Consider the following 21,348-nt stretch of genomic DNA (forward strand, 5'->3'; position numbering starts at 1 on the left):
GAACAGGATATTGTATAGGGAGCTGGTTTGTGCTGTTGTGTTTTGGTGGATGTGGCTGTGATCCCTGGAAGTCTAAGGATGAGGGTATAACGTGTTGACTTGGACAAATTCATTCCTGGAAAGGGATGTAGTGATGTTGTGGACATCTGGAGACTCACTCGGCCCTGGAACTAACTACGCAACCTTCCACAAATGATTTAGTCTTTTATGGTTTCCTCCTCTTTAATATCAAGGACTTGACTTTAAGTGACCCCTAAGTTACCAATTCTTACCATTGTGCTTCTATGACTGATAAATATTTGAATACTTGCACACAGGACTCGAGATAAAACCACTGGTGACGTGGATCCTCTCTTTTGAGACTTTGTCACCACCATGATTTTACATATGAGCTATCTCTATATGACTTGATTATACCTATGAATTTGTTTCACTTTCATTTTCCTAGATTTGCTCAAATTTAGTCCGTTGTTTAGTGGAGTTGGAGTAAATGATATGGGAACCTGTAAGGGTTATAGAGAGAAGAATAAGACGTGTCGGTCCTCATCCTTTGTAACACTTCTGGAATGAGAAAGCTTTTTACAAATTATTTTTATGGCTATTTTTTGTGTTACATCACTACATTTTCCCCTGAATTCCTTTTCTTACCCTCTCTCAGAGAGCCATGCCACATAGCAAAGAACATGGTTTAAAAGAAAAAAGAGGAAAAAGGGGAGAAAACCATGTCAGCAAAACCGGTCCATCAAAATATTTTGAAAGGACATGCAATGCTCCCCAGCTGTGGACCTCCCTCTCTGCATGGGTGTGGGGCTGTGGTCTTGACAAGATGCTTGCAATAGACTTGGTGAACAACAGACGAAGGACTGTACCAGCCATGTGTGCAGCAAGCCTGTAGAATGGAATGATTACAGGGATTCAGGAGCAGGTTTTCTTGTAGTGCTGCTGCCAATATTCATAAATTACTCTGGATAAATCCTCTCACTTGCATTTTTTTCTTTTTTGCTCCTTAAAACATCACTGAGGTAGAGATAGGCAGATGTGCCTATTTGACATAGATGAACAAGCAGCCTCAGAGACGACAAGACATTTGGCCATGATCACACAGTTTGAATTTGGGACAGTCAAGATTGGAATCCAAGGATTTTTGACCCTTAATCAGTCCTCTCTCTGTATTGTACAGCCTTCCTGCCTTGAGATTATTCTTAATTATCAATACTGTCTGTCACTGTAGGTAGAGTCAGTTGGAGATTTATTGGATAGAAGATGTAGAATAAGAAATACCGAAGGTGCTCTCCTCCATAGAGGTTTTGTGCCAGGGAAACAAGGAGGTTTTCTTGTGCCAAGTGATAGGGAGGGTTAATGGAGGACCACAGAAAAGGAATGACATAGTTAAAACTTAAAGCTAATAAAAGCTCAACTTTTGTACAAGAATTTTGGACTGCCTGAAATGGAGGTGGCAGGGTTGATGGCAGAATTGTAACCTACTAGAAACTTTTTGTACTAAAGTACAGAAGATTTAAAAAACAACATCCTCTTTGAACCAATAATTTTGAAAATATGCCCTGGAAACATTATCAGAACAAAAAAGAAAGTGCTAATAGGAGATAATGGGTAGGAGGCTGGGAGAAAACATGGATTGCCAAAAAAAAAATCAGAATACCTATTAAAATTGTGGATAAAGTAAAATTTAAAATAAAAAAGGTAAAAGAAATATTTTTTATTGCAGAAAATTGCAATCTACCTAAACATCTAGGGAGAGGAATCATTAAATAAATTGTTGTAAGTCGATATGATGGACTACAATAATGCAATTAAGATACACAGGTATGAAGTAAATATTTTTATAATATGAAAGAACGTTATAAAAGTTTAAAAAAACTAGGACCAAAAAAGGACAGTGAACACTAATAATAACTATAAAATAGGAAAAATGAACAAGAATAAAAGTACAAAGTATCCAGACACTTAGATGGATTATCTTAAAAGCTTTACTATTTTATGCACTGAAATTCATTCATTTAAATGTGCTTAATTACAAAGTCTAAGTGGTTATGGGACTAGGGTTTAGATCCAGCATTTTATTAAAGGAAGGAAGTGACCATGTAGGACAGCACTTTCTCTGAGCAATGAAAAGCTAAATAAGTTGCCCAGAGATGTAGCTAGGTAGCCCAGCAAATTTAGAACCAGGCCTAGGGACAGAAGGTCCTGGGTTCAAATCTGACCTCAGACATTTCCTAACTGTGTTTCCTTCGCAGGTTACTTAATCTCAGTTGCTTAGCCCTTACCACACTTCTACCTTGGAACCAATTCTTAGCATTGATTCTAAAACAGAAGGTAAAGGTTTAAAAAAATAATGTTGCACAGGGTCACATAGCTAGAGTTCATCAGAGGCAGATCTTGAACCTCTGGCTTCCTTGCTTCTAGAATAGAGTCCTGGCTACTATACCTACTATTTCTCTACCAACAGTTATGATGATTTTTCTTTAAACATCTTAGAACTGATCTTTGGTATCAGTTCCAAGGGAGATGAATGGTAAGGATTAGACAATTGGGGTGAAGTCAGTTGCCCAGGATCACATAGCTAGAAAGTGTCTGGGGTCAGATTTGAAACCAGGACCTCCTGTGTCCAGGTCTGACTCTCTTCCTCTGAGCTACCTAGCTATCCTGATTATATTGATGTCTAATACTTGTATAGATTCATTTTTAAAGAGAAAGAATTGGAGGTGTAGAGAGTATTAAAGAGACAGTCATCCTGGTGGCTAACTGTTAAGTCAGTAAGCATTTATTACAATGTGTCAGACATTGTGTTAAGTGCTGTTGATACAGGGACAGGCATTAGCAAGGCATTGCTAATAAAAAAAGCAAGTGTTCTATGGGGAGAGATAATACTGAACAAAGATGGCGGACCTGGCTCGTTTTTGTAGGGTCTTTGTTTTGGAAAGAATATTAAACGTCATTTAGTCCAGACTTCTCCACAGTGCAGGAATCTTTCCTGCCACATTTCTGACAGATGGTCACGTAGCCTCCACTGGAACCCTTCCAGTGATGGGCTGCTTCTATGCCTTCTATTGGTGAACAGTCCTACTCCACCATGTTTCCCATTCTTATTTATGTTGAACTTGAAATCTGTATCACTGGAACTTCTAACCATTGGCTGCATTTCTGCCTTCTAAAGCCATTAAAAAAAATCTATTCTTTCTCCCACAAGTCAGTATTTAGAATATTTTTAAAATGCTCTTAAAGTCCCCTCTCCTAAGTTTTCTTTTTTTGAAGCTTTGGTTCAGGATCCTGGAGAGTATGCTGAGGAGTTTGGCTCAAAGATCTCGCCCCGGCCAACTGTTAAATTTGGATAAAAGGGATACTTACACTTCGTCTTTGTACTTGGAGTGGTTTGTTGGTGGCCGGGATGCAATGGAAGTTATTTATAAGTATTTCCCACTTTGGTGATCGAGATCACCTGAGGATCTTTCAGGATATAAGGGAATGAATGCTAACCTGACCTCCTCCCTCTATGTTCCCATTCCTTTCACTTGAAAATACTTAGTGCCCTGCTTCTATAATCTGTTTCTCCACCATCACCTTTGGGATGCCCTGGGAATTATGGGAATTAAGGCTATACAATCTCACACATAATCTTCTGGTATAAATTTAGAACAAGTCTGTGGTCTTGGGTCAGATTTAAATTAATGATTGATTTAAAATGCTGCAATTAGCATGCAATCAGGTTTGCATGACGCGATCTGATGGGCACTTTTCTTAGAAATGCTGTGGATTATAGAGATAATTAGGCCAGACTGGAAGACTCTGTCTCTCTATTTTCCTCCTCTCACCTTCCCCACATGCATTTATGAGCTGCTTGAAAATTGAATATGTGGATCTTCTACAAGGCTTTGCACATAGTAGGTATTTATTGAATATTTATTGCATTGAACTGAATTGAAACAAAACAAAATCTGTTTTGTTGATCCATTTGTGGATCAGTATATATTGTGCCATTCAGCTCTTTTTCAGCCACCAGTTCCAGAAATCTCTTCCACACTGTGACTCTCTCCACCATTTTGATATCTTGCAGGTCAGGTTAAGAAATTAAATGGGGATTTGGGGGGAGTTCTTTGGAAGGTGCAGATGTGAAGGCCTGCAGAAAAAGACCCAGGAAAATTTAGAAAATCAGAAAGGCAGGAAATACTAGTGTTGTCTAATATCAGCATATTTTATTTTTGTATACCATAAATGTGCACAGTTTCTTTTTTCAAGAAAAAATAAGGAAAAAATGTAAAGAACATTAAAACCAGCAATTTTAGCATACCCTAATCCCCTCAGTGTGGAAGGGCTCCCCATACTCAGTTCTTTACTAAGGCTTTTGGGAAGCACAGTGAAAAGAGAAGGCTAAATATATTGATCCGTAGACTGTTCCCTTTATACACCCAGGGTTTTTTGTTTGTTCTCTTGTAGTTTGTGAAGGAGTTGGGCACATTATCCAGAACAGGCTAAGGGCACCAAAAGGTCCCCAGCTGAAAAATGTTCATGCGATTGATCCAGAAGCATTTAGGAAGCCCTCCCATGTTAAAGGGCAATGCATGGGGTCACCAGGCAAAAGAGAAGCTGCCTTCCAGGAGCTTCCAGTTTGGGGAAGGGAGAGAAGAATGTCATATCAACAGACAGATTCATACAGGATGCTGTGAAGACAGAGAACAAATATTTAAGGAAAACCTGAACAGACCAGTCTTAAGAGGTGGCAGAAGCATCATGTCTTGTAGGAGTGTTTAGGAAGCAGACTGTGTTAGCAGCAAATTGGTACAAGGGATAGCATACCAGGCCTGGATTCAGGAAGACCTGAATTCACATTTGTCCCCTCACCTTCTTAACTATGTGACCTTGGGCAAGGCATGTCACCTCTATTTGCCTCAGTTTCCCCAGGGGCAAAATGAGGCAATAGTATTGGCTTCATCCCAGAGTTGTTTTGAGGGTCAAATGAGATAATAATTGTAAAACTCTTTGCACAGTGCCTGGCACATAGTAGGTGCCATATAAATGTTTATGGCTTTTCCTTTTCCTTTGAAAAGTCAAGGAATCAGGAGAGAGGCACGTTCCAGTTGGGGAAAGACAAATAGATCAGCCTGACAAGAAAGACACATTCTAGGCTCTTCTTATGGCACCGAGTATCCCTGGGAGGGCCAAGTGTGTTTGGTCATTCACATCTCTGTGCTAGTTCTATGGTAAACTGGGAACTAAATTAACAGGAGTCTTGCAATATGGGTGGTTCGCAGCAGGACAGAAGCAGATGAGAATCTGACAGCTTTGTAGAAGTACCTGAAGATTCCTCTGCTGGGGGGTCCTTTAAAACCAACTTGGAGTCCAGGCCCCCTCTAATTACAACAGAAATTTCCAAGAAACATTTACCCTTGTATAAACAGTGCATTGAATGTTAGTTTTAGGGACAAATCATGCATTTGTCAATGGCGCCTTTCAGACCAGATGCGAACCTACGGCTCAGACTAATTGCTCCCATTAAAAATTCCCACAGGTACTTTTCCTAAGATCATAAGAGCCTCCAGGAGTCTGAGAGGAGTTTCATTCTGTAGGCCAAATGCTCCTTGGTTTGTAAATTGTAATTTGGCTGCTCTGCACTTCTTTTTCCTCCCAAATATAATAATTTTCCCTGTATTTCCACCTATGATATTTCCCCAAGACATTTCCTCTCACCAATACTATACAGTTCGGATGTTTCCTTTTAATGGAAAGGAAAAGAAACTAGGCACAGAAAGCTTAGTGACTTTTTGGAAGTCCCACAGAGATCTATTGGCAGAATCAGGTTTCAGATGTATAATTCAGAACCCCAATCTGTTCCTCAATCCACTGACCTAAGTAAACTGGCTTCTTTTTTAAAAATTATCTGCATTTTGGTTTAGGTGTGGGTCTGTTTTGTGTTTTGGGTGATCTATCCAGTCTTACTGTTGTGTTCCATTCCTGGAGTGTATACTAGATCATAACTAAAGCTTAGTGTGCTTTGATAATGATATATTATTAATAATATACTATTGTGTAATAGGATACCATTTTATAGCTATGTACTTTAAGGTAGAGTGGTGTATTTTCAGAAAGGCAGCATGGAATAGTGGCCAGAAGGGTGACCTTATAATAATGAAACACGAGGTTCACGTCCTGGCTTTAACACATTGGCTGTGTCACCCTGGGCTAGACTCTTAACATCCCTGAGCCTCTGGCTACTCTGTAAGACTATGATTTAAAGAGAAAGGGTAGCTGTGCTTGGAGCCAGGAAGATCTGAGTTCAAAACTGACCTTAGACACAAATCTCATATGTGTGTGTGTGCATCTATAATTGCTTTATGCCCTTTAAAGTGTGAAATGTCAATTATGATGATGATGATGGTGGTGGTATTTAGAAGTGGAATGGGCACATAGTATACCATTTCCACACTGAGACCAAGTGATGGCTGTGGCAGTTTTCATGGTTTTCTGAGAAGTCTCCAAGAAATGGAGGAAAGCTTGACATTGGATTTCTAGTGCAGGTCTTTGGGAAAGCCAAAGATTGACTCAGGATGAACAAATAGAGTTGTATGGCTGAGTATATTGGGCTTAAAATTGACAGTATAATTCTAGCCATGTCTGAGGCAAAAACCATGGACAAAATGACCAGTCCTGGCATCTAAAGCAGTGGAAGAAATCATAGGAGGACGAATCTGGCAGAATGGAGGGACCCATGTCCTGGTTTAATTTGGAAATACACAGGAATCTCGAATGTCAGGCCAGTGAATTTAATTTCAATATCAAAAACTAGATTGGACTCTCCAGGTTGCCTGAAAAATTGACATGATGAAAAGATTATGCTAGATGTCCTAGAGTTTGAGTGATGTTGAATGTAAATTATTTATTACTATGGAGGCTGCTATCAAAGACCCATCACAAGGATTGATGGTGATTCCATCAGTGGAGTGCTCTGAAATTTTAGAGCTTCAGAGCATAACTTAAAGACTTCTTAGTTCCTATATGCCACTAGACATTGTTGTGTGTATGAGATATTTTTTCTTATCCTCATCATTCTGGGAGAGAGTCCTGACAGTGTTGCAAATCCAGTTCGGCTACCTCTGTGACTTTGGGAAAGTCACTTCAATTTGGGACAAGGGATTGTTTCATTCTATGTATTTTTATCCTCAGCACCAAGCGGAGCATCTGTTTTGATAAATGCTTGCTCATTTACTGATTGAGACTCAGTTTCTTTTCATAAGACTGAAATTTGGAAATGACCAAAGAGATATTCTGACTCCCTCATTTGACAGGTGAGGAAACTGAGGCCCAAAGTATTCAGGGAATTTGCTCCAATTTTCCAGGAGTTTAGTAATAGAACTTTAGAACGTGGAATTATAAGTCAAATACATCCTGGTTAAGAAAGTGTATCTGCTCACTTCCATTTCCCATCCTCTCAAAATGGGAGAAAATATCTTCATAGATTATGATATCAGTGGGAATAATTTTTGGATTATCTAGTCTTAGTGTTTGTGAACATTCAAAAGTTAAGAGTTCTGGCAGTCCTTACCTTTATCAAGTTTCAGTAACATTTTCTACTTTATTCTTGGTAGCTAGTTAATAACACTTTAATTGAATACTTTAATTGAAGTAACTTTTATCTGTTTCTTTCTATCCAGTGCAGTTAGTTTGTGAAGTGGTTAGAGAGCTGGACTTTGAGTCAGGAAGACCTGAGTTCCAAACCAGCCTCAGACACTTATTACTGTGTGACCCTGGGCAAACGACTTACCCTCTCTTTGCCTCAGTTTCCTCATGTGTAAAATGAGAATAGTAACAGGCCCTACCTCCTAGGGTGGTCGTAAGCATCAAAGATATTTGTTTTGTTTTGTATTGTGTGTTTTAATTCTTTACTTTGTATCTTAGAATCAAAACTAAGTATTGATTCCAAGGTAGAAGAGCATTAAGGGCTGGGCAGTTGGGGTTAAGTGACTTGCACAGGTTCACACATCTAATAAGTGTCTGAGACCAGATCTGAACCCGAGTTCTCTGGACTCCAGGCCTGATGCTCTAGTCACTATGCTCCATAGCTGCCCTTGAGATATTTGTAAGTGATTAGCACAGTGGCTGGCACATAGTTTCCTTCCCTTCACAAATTATTTTTCCCTCTTTCTCTCCCTCCTCCCCTCTCTCTTTTCTGCCTTCCATCCATCTATCCATCAGTGTCCATGAAATCAACAACGGTCCTCCGATTAAGGGCCTGTATGTGTCTGTTTTGGCTCGTATTCTCTGCTAACGCTTTAGCACTTATTTTCCACCGGGATGTGGAGTGCTCTGATGGCTGTAGGCCAAGTGTGGAGTTAGAGTGACTGTTGGAAAATATATTCAATATATTTAATTAGATAATCATTGTAGAGTGCTTTGCACAATGCCTGGCCCATAGAGGTTACTATATAGGTGTGCTTGTGTGTGTGCATCCTCTTCCCTTTCCCCATATGTTGGGCACCAGAAGGGAGGTTTGTTTGCTAATATATTTTGAATTGTTCCCTGTAGCATCTTTTGGGCCCCGTGTCTGGGGCTTTTACCATCTGTCCAGTTCCCAGATCCAATGGCCTTTGGAATCTCCTCAGAATTCCTCCTTGCTAGATCCTGACAACCAATTCAGCAAACACTGCCCACTGTGGCCTTACACCCGAAAAGCACTCAGTGTCACAAGGCCCAAGGAGACCCAGAGATGAATAGGAAGTAACTGTCCTTGAAGGCCAGGATCACAGAACTGCATGCAATCCAATTTCTAAGGAGAGAATAAGCCTATAGAAGACAGAGATCTACGGTGATGATTGCAAGATCTAAGGCCACCTAACTCTGCAGTCAGTGGACTCTCTCTGACAATTCTTACGTTTAGTCCCAACTTAAAACGGGTCAAATCCTCCCTAGATCTGAGTTCCCATCAGAGGGCCTTTCTCCTTCTCCATTTGTGTGAATTGTGTGTATTTCGAGGGTCCTTGCCAACCCAAGGAACACTGGTCCAGGCTCTGGGGCCCCAAGGAGCAGGTCCTGTGGTTCATGTGGTAATCAAGTCAACCAGCATTCCTTCAGCATTTCCTTTGTGATGCACACTGTATCAGGAGCTAGGCATACAGCAGAAATAGTGGATGCTATCACTGGGAAGACAACACACCAAGTTAGGTATTGGCAAGGAATATACGAGGTGAAGGGCGATGCAAAATTCGCCCTATGAAAATGAAAAATCCCCTCACAATAAGACCAGAATGAAAATAAGATAGAATTTAACTAGAAAAATTTCTCAAAAAGACCATTGAGAAGGGGCTGGATGATTTGGAGATAAGCCTGAGCTTAAAAGGCAGCGGAAACTCAGGGCAGAGATCAGAGAGACTTCTGCCAGAGATCCTGGAGTCCTAGATCTGGAACTGAGGTATTTTGACTTCATAAGGATTAATTGGATTTAGCACTATAAGGTCCCTTCTAGGTCATCCAACCTGAGTGCTTCCTTTTACAGAAGAGGAATCCATGTCCCAGAGGGGTTGTCATTTTTCTAAAGTGAGATAGATAGGAAATAGATGAGTCAAGATTCAAATCCAGATCTTCTGACTTGAAATCTCTTCCTCTTGCCTCCTATAAGTTCTATACAGTGTTTAGGACAGGATTTTGGCTGCCTTTATCCTTCATCTGCATCTATCCATGACTGGAAGTAGTAAGGCTCATTTATTTTTGTGTGTACCACTGGAAGCTCTTAGGGTGCAGCTTAGCCTCTTACCTCATGTAAACATTTCATCTACAATATTCCCAAAAGGTTACCTGCCCACTCGCTTTACTACTTTCAGTAACCGAGGGCTCCATTTAAAAATATCTTTTAACTATTAGCAAGTATTTTTTCCCTGTATTGCGTCTAAATCCAGCTACTTAGAGCTTTTATTCTTTGCATCTTATTCCTTTCTGTCCACCAACATAGAAGCGCTCTTCTCTTCCATGTATCAGACATCCCGATGTTTGATTCTGGTCCTTACACTTGTGTCCTCCCTGAGATGATCATTTCTTTTAGCCATTTCCGACAGGACTTGATGCCAGACTTGTTCCTTCTCTCTTGCACTCATTTATGATCACACTTTTTTTATATTTCTTTTTTTCTTAATGTTTAACATTGTTTTATTTGGTCGTTTCCGAGCATTACTCATTGGAGACAGAGATCCTTCCCCCCCACCCCCCATCCCATAGCCAACGCGCGATTCCACTGGGTATATGATCACACTTTAAGCTTCTCCTTCAGAATGGGGTGCCTAGTTTCCTATGATATTCTGGTGGTGGAAATGAGCTCATAGCATGATGGGAATATTATCTGTCTTGTACTGAATGCCATTCTTCCATCACAGTCTTTTTCAAGTAGCACTAACTTTTTAGGAAACCACTTCATTCTATTGACTCACATTGTCCTTGAAATCCGTTATTAATGCATTACTTTTTTTTTTAAGCATGTGTTGTCATTAAACTAGATCTCTCTCTCTCTCTCTCTCAACTTCGTGACTTGGGATTTTTCCACCTTAGCTTAGGAATGTCCATTTATTTCTTTTAAATTTTGTAACTGCTTTTTTTTCTGACTTTTTTGCAAATTAATTTTGTTCATCTAATAAAACTGACAGTGTGTTGTGTGTCGATATGATATGTGCCCTCCAGGTTTTCACATCTAATGAATGTGTGGCCACGACAAAGATTCAACCATTTGGCATGCTTCCAGTTGCCAGTGATCCATTATGTAGTAATTGTTCAGCCAACTACACCTCTACTGAACAACTATTTTTCAACCTTCAAATCAAGTCGGCAAACAAATTATTAAGCATCTACTTATTACCAATCATGGTACTACCTGCTGGAGATTTTAAAAAGGGGAAGTCAGGGGGCAGCTAGGTGGCTCAGTGGATTCATTGCCAGGCCCAGATATATGAGGTCCTGGGTTCAAATCTTCCCTCAGATACTTCCTAGTTGTGTGACCCTGGGCAAGTCACTTAACCCCCACTGCTTAGCCCTTACCGCTCTTCTGCCTTACTACCAATACACAGTATTGATTCTAAGACCAAAGATAAGGGTTTAAAAATTTTTTAAATTTCATTTGAAAAAGGGGGAAGCACAAAACAATCTGGGCTCTCAGGGATCTCACAGTGTGAATGTACAAACAAAGAAGATATAATGGACACACTGGAGAGACCTTGGGAGGGAAGGCACTAGCATGAACTACATAAGGTTCACAGATTTCAACAGCTTAGAAGTCATGTAGTCCAATCACCCACTTTCTAGGCAAGACAACTCCAACCCAGAGATGCTGAGTGGCTTGTGTGAGGTCACAAGGTAACAAGTAGCAGAGCTATATGAGCAGCCTTATAGTTCCTCTGACTCCAAAACCAGGGTCTTTTGCCTTGCACTTGAGCTCCTGCTCTCGTCCTCTTCTGTATGTGCCCTTGATTTACACCTTCCAGAGCTACATGTCCTTGCTTAATCTGCCCAGAAAGCATCCTCCAATTTGTTCAGGCATTTCTTTTTCATTGGGGCAATTTGTGATGGAATGACCAGAATCTTATTTTGTAGAGCCTCCGATCTGTTTTCTCTTTTAGATCTTTTAGATCTGTCTTCTCTTTTAGATCCTCCAGATTCTAGGATTGTCTGTAAATCTTTGAAAATTTGACTAGACCTGGGTTTCCTGGCTTGACTTTCACACTTGCATTGTTCCACCTTTTGTTTGGGGAACTTCTGCTTCATCAATTAATTCTTTCTTGTGGGTTAGAAGTCCAGGAGATCATCTTACTTTTTCCTCTTCCTTCTCAAAGATGCCATTAAAAATTAAGTTGCTGTTCTATTTCTTAAAGAATGATCCTGCTGGGGGCAGCTGGGTAGCTCAGAGGATTGAGAGCCAGGCCTAGAGGTCCTAGGTTCAAATCTGGCCTCAGACATTCCCAGCTGTGTGTCCCTGGGCAAGTCACTTGACCCCCATTGCCTAGCCCTTACCACTCTTCTGCCTTGGAGCCAATACACAGTATTGACTCCAAGATGGAAGGTCAGGGTTTAATAAAAAAAAAATTAAAAATAAAAAAGAATAATCCTGCTAACAAGTATCTCAGTGGTTTCCCATCACTCAGCAGGCAGGCTAAACCAGGTTGTGGGCAACTGATAGGCAAGCCTATTGGTGAGTTAGAGTGGGGCTGCTCCAGGCATGTGAAGATGTGGCAGAAGGGCCAGATGACAGTGCTTTGTTCCCATGGCTATGAAGGTGGCAGAGGGCAGAGGGCAGAGGTGAATGCTTTGGAGTATTTGGAGCCTGGTTAGACATCAAAGAAGCTGAATCCCAACTGCCTTGACTTTTGTCCTGCCACGGAATTTGGATGACTCCAAAAGAGAGAGTGAGGCTCACAACCTCGTGCAGCTCTCCTTCACTTCCATCCAATTTATGCATGAGTCAGAAGACATGAGCAGTGAAGTCATTTTGGTCCTGTTTGAGCATTAAGGACAACAAACAAGCAGTATTCCCTAGAAAGAGAAAAAGAAGAACTGAAATAAGCCACCATTTTGACTGTATTGCTTTGGGATGGTGAGGTCATTCCCCCAAACACAGGCTTTAAAACGTAAAGGCGATTCCTACTTGTTTTCTTGCTGCTGGACTCTCAAGGAGGCAGAATCAGAGCTTATTTCTTCTCATCACAGGATCCCCCATTAGCCCCTACTGACCTGTGCCTTCTGGATCCTCATTTCATTTCTTTTTCTTTTACTCCTTTCACCATCCTGCCTACCACCATGCACTGCCTGAACCTCAGGTACTGCTCAGACCCACCAGTGACATGCCTGCTAAGCCCTGATTTTGTTCGGTCCTCTTTCCAGTCTACATCCTGCATTGAGGGACAGGAGGGAACAGAGCAGCTCAGTGGGTTGTTGAGATCTGGCTTCTAGTCCTGGCTCTGGCCCTAGCTGATGACGGGACCTTAGGCTCATTAGCTTTGCCAAGGGAACACCTTACATAAATCACATGTCTTTGTGGAGATTAATTGAGATGACACATGTGACAGCATTTCGAAAATTATAAATGTAACATGCTACATCACCAAGGGTTTAGACCATGAAACTTAAGAATGTTGCAATAGGTCATTTGTGGCTTTGGAAAGTATCAAATTATTTTAAACCATGATGAAAATCAACAGTAGCAGCATCACAAAGCTACTACAGTAGGGCCCCCGTATCCATGGGGCATCCATTCCAAGACCTACTGTGGACGGCTGAAACCATGAATGTAAGCCAACAATTACTGACTCCTAGATGTATGTGCTTTCTCTTCTGGCTTCTGCCCCTCAACTCAGTGCTCTGCAGCCTCTCTCCACCTCCACCCCCCAAAAAATCTTTTTTAAAAAATGGAAGTAGATTCAGGTGGATATCCAGTACTTTGTTAAGGGACTGGACTTCATGGGTGGCCCTCTGTAACTTGGATAATGTAAATGCAAAAAGCTGGAAACCAAAGATGAAGAGGTCTTTCTATATTTATATAACACTTTAAGAGTGGTTTGCAAATCTCTCATTTGATCCTCACTACATTCCCTGTTGCTAGTATCATTCCCATTTTATAGATGATGTAACTGAGACAAATGGGAATTGTCTGAGGCAAGTTTAAAGGATAATTTTAGCGTTATGACTTAAAAATCTAAATTAATTGGTCACCAGGGAAAATCCCAAATAATTAAATATCCAAGTCAGCTGGAAATTATGGTGATTTTAATTAATATAGAGAGAAGGAATTAAGGAGAAGAGAGAGGGAGAGGAAAGAGTTAATTTAAACTAATCTGGCTCAAGCTGTGCCAGGCAGGAGTTAAAGGCCTTGGGCAAAAGGGCCTCCCTGAGCCCAAGGGAAAAGGAAGTCAGTTTTATCATTCACCAGGAGATCATCTTAAAGAAGCTGTCTGAGTGAGCTCCTCCAGTCTGAGTTCTAGGATCGAACTGGTGCCCCGGTTGCTCACAGGAAGTGGTCAGCCAGAGAGTGAAGAGAGGATGTGACACACCCTATATACACAGTTTTAGGTCACTTTCCTGCATCTTATCTGTACCAATGGTAGCTTAGCTTGACTTAGGCCAGCCCACGGGTCTGTCAAATGTTTCTGCACATGTCTATCCAAGGCCATCTTCCTAGATACTTAATCCTTATGTATGGGTGCAGACATTCATGACCTTGTTAAACTAAGTAGTGTGTAGCAATGTAAAGTTCCCAAGACATTCCTGATCAAGTATCTCCATTGTTACAATCAGGAAATAGCTAAATCAAATCTTCTAAAGTATGGTCTGAGAAGGGTGGAGTAGTTTTAAAATTCTCACAAGATTTGGACTCAGAAAGATGAGTCTTCCTGACTCCAGTCCTTGTCCTCTATCCACTGTACTATCCTTCTGCTCTTGGTATCTTCTCCCTGCCACAATTTCATCCAGTAGCTTTTCCAGAACTGCCCATCTATAGAGTATTCATTTGCTCAATATCTCAGAGTGAGGCTTCTACATCCCACCCCAAAATGTTCCAGATATTTCCCCCATTTTTAGCCACCAATGACAGGTACTCCAATTTCATCTTTCCAATTGATAGCAATTAGCTTTTTAAAAAAGCCTCTCTTAATATCAGTTCTAAGACAGAAAAGCAGCAAGGACTAGGCAATTAGGAATAAGTTACTTGCCCAGGGCCACCATGCTAGGAAATGTCTGAGACCACATTTGAACTTGGGTCCTCTTGACTCCAAGACCTGTTAATTAGCTTTTAAAATGGATATTTACTTTGAAGATTTAGAATTACAAAAGTACTCCAGCACCTTGGAGGCACACTCTCCCCTTTACTATCTCACTCTCTAAAGAGTGTGACATAACTCTTTAACAAAGTTACTAAATAACCTTCATTCAGGCAAGTTCATGTCCAGATGTGGCATTATTGCGGCATGAGTGCCTGAGGGCATCTGTGCTGGGCCTCTCCCCTCATCACATTGCCTTTTACTGCATATTACCCGGCAGCAATAAGTCAGCCAAAGAAAAGAGAAAAGCAAAAGAATGCAGGCATTCTGAAGTCTCTCCCAGTGCTTGATGTGCCTCTAAAACCAGTCCAAGAGGCTTCCATGCACCACGTGGTTACCAGAGTAGATTCAGGTAAGAATGTCAGTGTATGCTCCAATATCCTTCTATGATACATTCTCACATCTTTATTGGAAAGGGTCTTTTCAGCCTTCTCCAAACAGAGAATTACTTTAGTTAAACACATCACTACCCCGAGTGGGCTCATGAGGGCTGGAATTATTAGTCCCCTGTTATACCATTAAACCTTCTAGGAATAAAAACTTTGCCTTTATGACTCCAGGGAGAATGGATGTTTCTGGTTAATGAGACCTCTGAGAAGAACTATTTCAAGAAGTAGGTGGCCTTTACTTTCTTTAGAGAGTCATCTTTACTGTTTGAGGAATAATCCATTCTCATTCTTGCTTCCATACCTGAAAAACTTCCCTAGGTGGCACAGTGGATAGATCACACTGGGCTGGAATCAAATACTTGAGTTCAAATCCAACCTCAAACACACCCTAGATATGTGACCCTGGGCAAGTCATTCAACCTCTGTGTTTGTTTTTTCATCAGTCAAATGGGGATGATAATAGCAACTATCTCCCAGGGTTATTGTGAGGATCAAATGAGATATTTGCCAAGTGCTTATTAGCACAGTGCCTGGCACACAATGGGCATCATATAAATGCTTATTTCCGTCTTCTTTTCTAACTGTTGTCCCATCTCCTCTGTGAAGCTTCCTCTGATCACTTTATTCCTGAGTGATTTCCTTTGCTTTCAAACTCCTGTAAGTCTATCCATGTTCTTGTAGCAGGTCATTATGGCCCCATTTCTGGAACTTAGCCATTTCCAGGGAAGCATCAAACAGTCAGTGGTTATATGGCAATAGACTTTTCTTTTTCGTCCTTTATCTACTGCAATTGAAGGAATTTAACCTGAGCTATCCATGAAGACTGGATGGGCCTCCAGGAGCAAACAAAAGGCAGGTCCCAGTCACCATATAAAGATCTCTGCAGGGGCAGGCTCTCTTTCCAGCTTAGCCATCAGGGTGACATCTGGGTCTGGGTAAAATAATCTGTAAGCCCTAGCAAGAAGAGGGAGAGAATTAATGATCCTGCAAGTGGCAACCCTCTTACCCTAATACCCAGGGCTAATATCTGGGCCCTTGCCTTTCCACTTATTCAATGTAAGTGAACCTGGACCCTGTCATATAATAAGGATGGCTCCAAGGGATACAGCCAGATAGACTGGAGGGAGAATCAAGGTTTCACTCAGCCATGTCCAATTGGTTTCCCACATCTGATATCACAGTCAGGAGGCACCAATTAGTGAAGCTTCTTTGGGCATAGAATTTTATAGCCAAATTTGGGGTCCTTCAGGAAATGGGCAAGTTCCAAGTACCCAGGAGGCAAAAGGGCACATGTATTGACCAGATGTGACTTGCAGCAAGAAAGACAATGTCCAGGAAGCCAGAGGTTTTCATGGAGTACCACAGTTCTCAAAGTCAAATTACGTGTTTGTTTCTTGTGATTTTTTTCAATATCAAGAGTCTCCCCAAGGGAAAAAACTCCCTCTCCCTACCAATGCAGACCTGTAAGTGTTTTGTAATTTATAATTTTGGAGTTGACTGTACCCTTGCCCGGGTTCCTACAGTGAGTGAGCCATTATGTGTGAGAAGCAGGATTTGGACCCAGATCTTTCTTACATCAAGGCTAACTAGCCATTATGCCACAGTCCCCTGAAATCATATCAGTAAGCTAGTTTTATTACGGCATTCTTAAAGTCGATTTCTCTTCCCAAATATTTACTTTGTACATTATTTTCTGAACAATAGATTAAAGATTCTTTAATAAGATTGGGGGGGGGGGGGGGGAATCAGCCCAGATTTAAAACTCTGGTCTGCACTATAACTTTTGTGCTGTCTGTACAGTTCGAATAACATCCAACAAATTGAAACTGTAGTTTTCATGAGAGAGAGCATGGTACAGTGGATGGAGGCAGGGCTGGCCTGGAAGTCTGGAAGATGGTTCAAGTCCTTCTTCTGAAACACGCTAACCTAGTAACCTCTGGAAAAGTCACTAATTTACCTTGCAGTGCCCCGAGGAAATTCTTTTAAGACATTTGAGACCCAAGTGGCAACATTGCCAAACCAGACTTCCCATTATTCATTTGTTTTAACTTGGGTCTAACCCTGAGTGACCCCAAGAAAACTTGGGATTTTCTTGGCAAAAATACTGGAGTGGTTTGCCATTTCCTTTTCCAGTGGAGTTCCCAACACGAATTAAACTTCACGTCTAAACCAAGCCAGAAAATATTATTTGTGTCTGCCCAATTAGATTGTATGTTTCTTGAGGGGTAGGAAGAAAACCTTCTAACTTATTGTGCACTCTCAGTACCAAATGTACTACTCAGTATATTGATCACACTCAGCAAATATTACATAGATTAAATTTTTGATTGAGCTGCTTGCCTCTTTATAGTATTAAAAGTCCTAGAAATTAATTTTATCTTTACTTAAATAAATTCACCATGTTTGCAACATGGAAATGGGTTTGAATCAAGAATACTTGTGATACCCAGTGGAATCGCGCATCAGCTATGGGATAGATGGGGGTGAAAATGATCTTTGTCTCCAATGAATAATGCTCGGAAATGACCAAATAAAATAAAGTTATTAAAAAAATCCACCATGTTTTATTGGGTGATATTCTCTCTCCTTTGGCTCATTAAGCCTATAATTCTTTCACTGTGATAGCCAACTAATGTGGCACAGAATTATACCAGAGAAACCAAGCTCTGTTTAATTTGCCATAGGCTACTCAATAGCGAGTCACATGGAACTGTCAAGTGACGTCTTCCTTTATGAATTCATTTTAGCTTTTTGGAAGAAGCCAAAAATCTCAATTTTCTATCTACGTGCCGCATTTTTCTTTCCCCAGGGAGCTCCTCTGCTTCTCTTTGTACCAGGGTCATTTAGATGAAATGATTCCTTATTAGAAGAGCCAAGAAGAAGCTCCCCTAATCAGTTGGGGTGGGGAGGAAGACTTTTCTGAAATCATTCTTATATTTCTTCCCTCATGGCTGGGTTTTTTGTTTCTTTGCCAGATGGTCTTTAACATTGGGTAATGGCTATTGAAAATCTCCTTCAGAGACTGGTGCCCTCTTATCTTTATTTCTCCCTTTCCAGTCACTTCTGGATCATTTTGATTTCAGCAAGGACTTCCCTACCCACTTATTATCCACCCATGACTATTATCCAGGAAAAGTTGATCTGCAGGTAATTACAAGGTTGACCAGTAATTTCTCACACACTTTCTAAAGGATGTGCTGGCTTACAGCTTGTATTTTGTTAGTTGGTTATAAAACATTAATAGTCTTAATAAGGCCCCGTTAAAGGGTGATGCCATTCTCCAAGCCAACAGTGACAGTCTCATGCTGGGGTTTGTTTTGTTTTCCTCCATACCTTTCTATATTTGGCTCATTTCAGAGAATCGTGGGGGAGGTCGAGAAAGAATTAGAAATGCTATTAACTCAGAAATGTCCTACGTAGGGATTCAGTGTTCTGTGTCATCATCATCATCAACAACCTCTTAAATGAGATTGCCCTAAAATCTTAATTAAAAATACATGTAGGCAGCTCTTGATGATTCCCATTCAATCATCTTCAGTGTCTTTGCACTCGATCCCCAAACTTGGAAGTGACCTGCTAAGAGGCTTGGACCTTACTATGGTTTCTTTGCAAAAATTTTCTTGCTCAGAAATATTCAGGGACTCCTTTTTGCTTGGACTCCTTAACCTGGCATTCAGCCCCTCCTCTGCTACAAGTTGGCTGCCTCCTCTTTCCAGCCATATCTTGAGGCTATTTTCCATGCTCCAGCAAACCAAGGACTTTATTCCCTGCATACTCTGTACTTCCTCTTGCTTTGGGTCATTCCCAAATGAAACTTTAGTCTTTCCCTTCCCTCTCTTTTCTAGCTGAATTCCTCCTCCTTTAAAAGCTCATCAAATGCCATCTCCTCCTTCCCTTCACCCTAAGGCCTCACCCAACATATATCCTGTCATATAGTTCTCTTTGTGTTTTCCTTTCTCCTATTCAGACTCTGCCTCCTCCAGTGCCAAGTACAGTGCTTTGCACATAAATATCAGTTGAATTTCTACTGTGTCAGTTCTGTGCCAGTAGAGTTTCATGCCATCTAGCCAGGTTGTGACTGTGGCATGCACCTGTTCAGCATGGTTGCTCCTATAGCTACATTACCCCCTACCTATGTTCATGAAAAAGAATTTGAGTTTATCTACACTTGAATTTTTTTTTTTGATCACTGTTCCAGTATATTAATGTAAATGACAAAGTCTTGCTTATTCTTAGGAGTAATAGTCCTGTAACTTAAGTTCTGGATTTTGTTTGTTTTCTAAAGAAAGGACCTTATCAGAAGTATGTTTTAAATGTGCTCAACATTTTTGTCATTTAAAATAACAAATCATAACTGTGCCTGGCACTTAGTATAGGCACTCTATAAATGCTTGTTGACTGATAAATGCTGTTGGCTGATCTCCTAATTAATTAATTGATTCATTTATTTGTTTGTTTATTTAATTTATTCATTCACCCATTCATTCATTTATTTATTTATTTGTTTGCTTGGTTGTTTATTTATTTATTTGTTTGTTTATTTTTAGGCCCTTACCTGCTGTCTTGGAGCCAATACACAGTATTGGTTCCCAGGCAGAAGAGCAGTTAGGACTAGGCAATGGGGGTTAAGTGACTTGCCCAGGGTTACACAGTTAGGAAGTTTCTGAGGGCAGAATTAAACCTAGGACCTCCCATCTCTAGGCATGGGTCTCAATACACTGAGCCACCCAGCTGCCCCCGATCTCTTAATTTTGATGTTTTATATGCTTAAATTTTTTTAAAATTGGACTTATATACTTGAATGATATATTACTTGAAACCAAAAATTCATTTTATTTATTTTTAAAATATTACATTTAAAAATTTTTATTTTTATTTTTTTTACCAATTCCATGTAATTACAAATTTCCTCTCTTGATCTTAGCCAAAAGGTCAATAGGTAATTGTAATAAGAAATTTCTATACAAGTTTTCCTTTGATCGAACTTTTCTTCTTTTCTCCTCCCTGTGCTAGCAAGCAATTCAATCTGGGTAGTATCATGCAAGACATATTTCCATATTGCTCATTTTTGTAAGTGAGTAATCTTAGAAAGCCCAAACCCCAAAACATCAACCCAAACAATTGCTTCCATCTGCCAAGAGTCCATTTTAAATGAATAATAAATAGTTAGCACTGGAGAGGGCCTTAGAAAGACTCTAGTACAATCCCTTTTTGATGGCGGGTGGATGAAGAAACCGACGTCCATCGGGAAATACCTTGCTTATAGGGGGCTTAGTGGTAGGGCACCACCTGTTTCTGAGTCCTATTCCAGTACTTTTTAGCTCTCTCATATTCATTCTCCCCAAAGGAACAAAAGGTCCTGCAGGGCAGAGAGTGTTTCATTTTTCTCTGTGTGTCTCCAGTACAATGCCGTTTTCTGAGTTAGTGCATAATAGAAGATTGTTGGATGGAATCAGATCCATTTGAACTGTGTCTTAGTTTCCTAAGCCTGCCCTGCTTCCTTGACAGAGGTACTGTGAAGGCTAAGCAGCATTACATGTGACAGTGCTTAGAAAAGCCTCAAAGCTAGCACAGGTCAAAGACCTTGTTAATGTTAACCTTGGCAGCCCTGTCTGCCATCATCTGAAATTAGAGCTGGCTGCCATGATGGCCTCGAAGGTGTTTAACAAGGGGGTGAGACCTGGAGGACTGTGATAGCTGCTTTCTGGGAGCAGGTGATTGTGGTGCATCAATATCCTCCTTCTGTCATGAAGAAACTGAAGAGCCCAGTGAGGTGTTCAAGCCTGCCCAAAAGGACAGCGCTTTAAAGTTGTGTCTCATGCTGCTCTGGAAGGAAAGAACTCTTGTGTGGAAGTCATGATAAGGGCTTGAATACCAGCTCTGACCCTAATTAGCTTTGTTCTTATTGTTTAGTCATGTTTAACTGGTATCTGGCTCTTTGGGATCCCAGGCAGGGTTTTCTTGGCAGAGATATGGGAGATAGGCTCTTGACTTCTCATGGCCTCAGTTTCCTTCTCTGTAGAATGAGATGATCTCTTAGGTCTCTTCCAGCTCTAATTTCCTTTGATCCTCTGAGCAATCTTTGGCTTTTCCTTATCAGTCTTCTGGTTCTACTATTGAGTGGTTATCACTAGCTTTCATTTACATATCACTTAGGATAAAAA

At 40.7% G+C, this 21,348-nt stretch overlaps 1 protein-coding gene across 1 annotated transcript in view; it reads left to right on the forward strand.

Annotated features, from left to right (window-relative positions):
• TET1 (tet methylcytosine dioxygenase 1) overlaps positions 1-21,348 on the forward strand; it is a 183,968-nt gene that overhangs the window by 99,129 nt on the left and 63,491 nt on the right. The gene's annotated exons all lie outside the window — the stretch shown is intronic.

The sequence above is a fragment of the Monodelphis domestica genome, chromosome 1, assembly GCF_027887165.1.
Source record: "Monodelphis domestica isolate mMonDom1 chromosome 1, mMonDom1.pri, whole genome shotgun sequence".
NCBI classification, from domain to species: Eukaryota; Metazoa; Chordata; class Mammalia; order Didelphimorphia; family Didelphidae; genus Monodelphis; species Monodelphis domestica.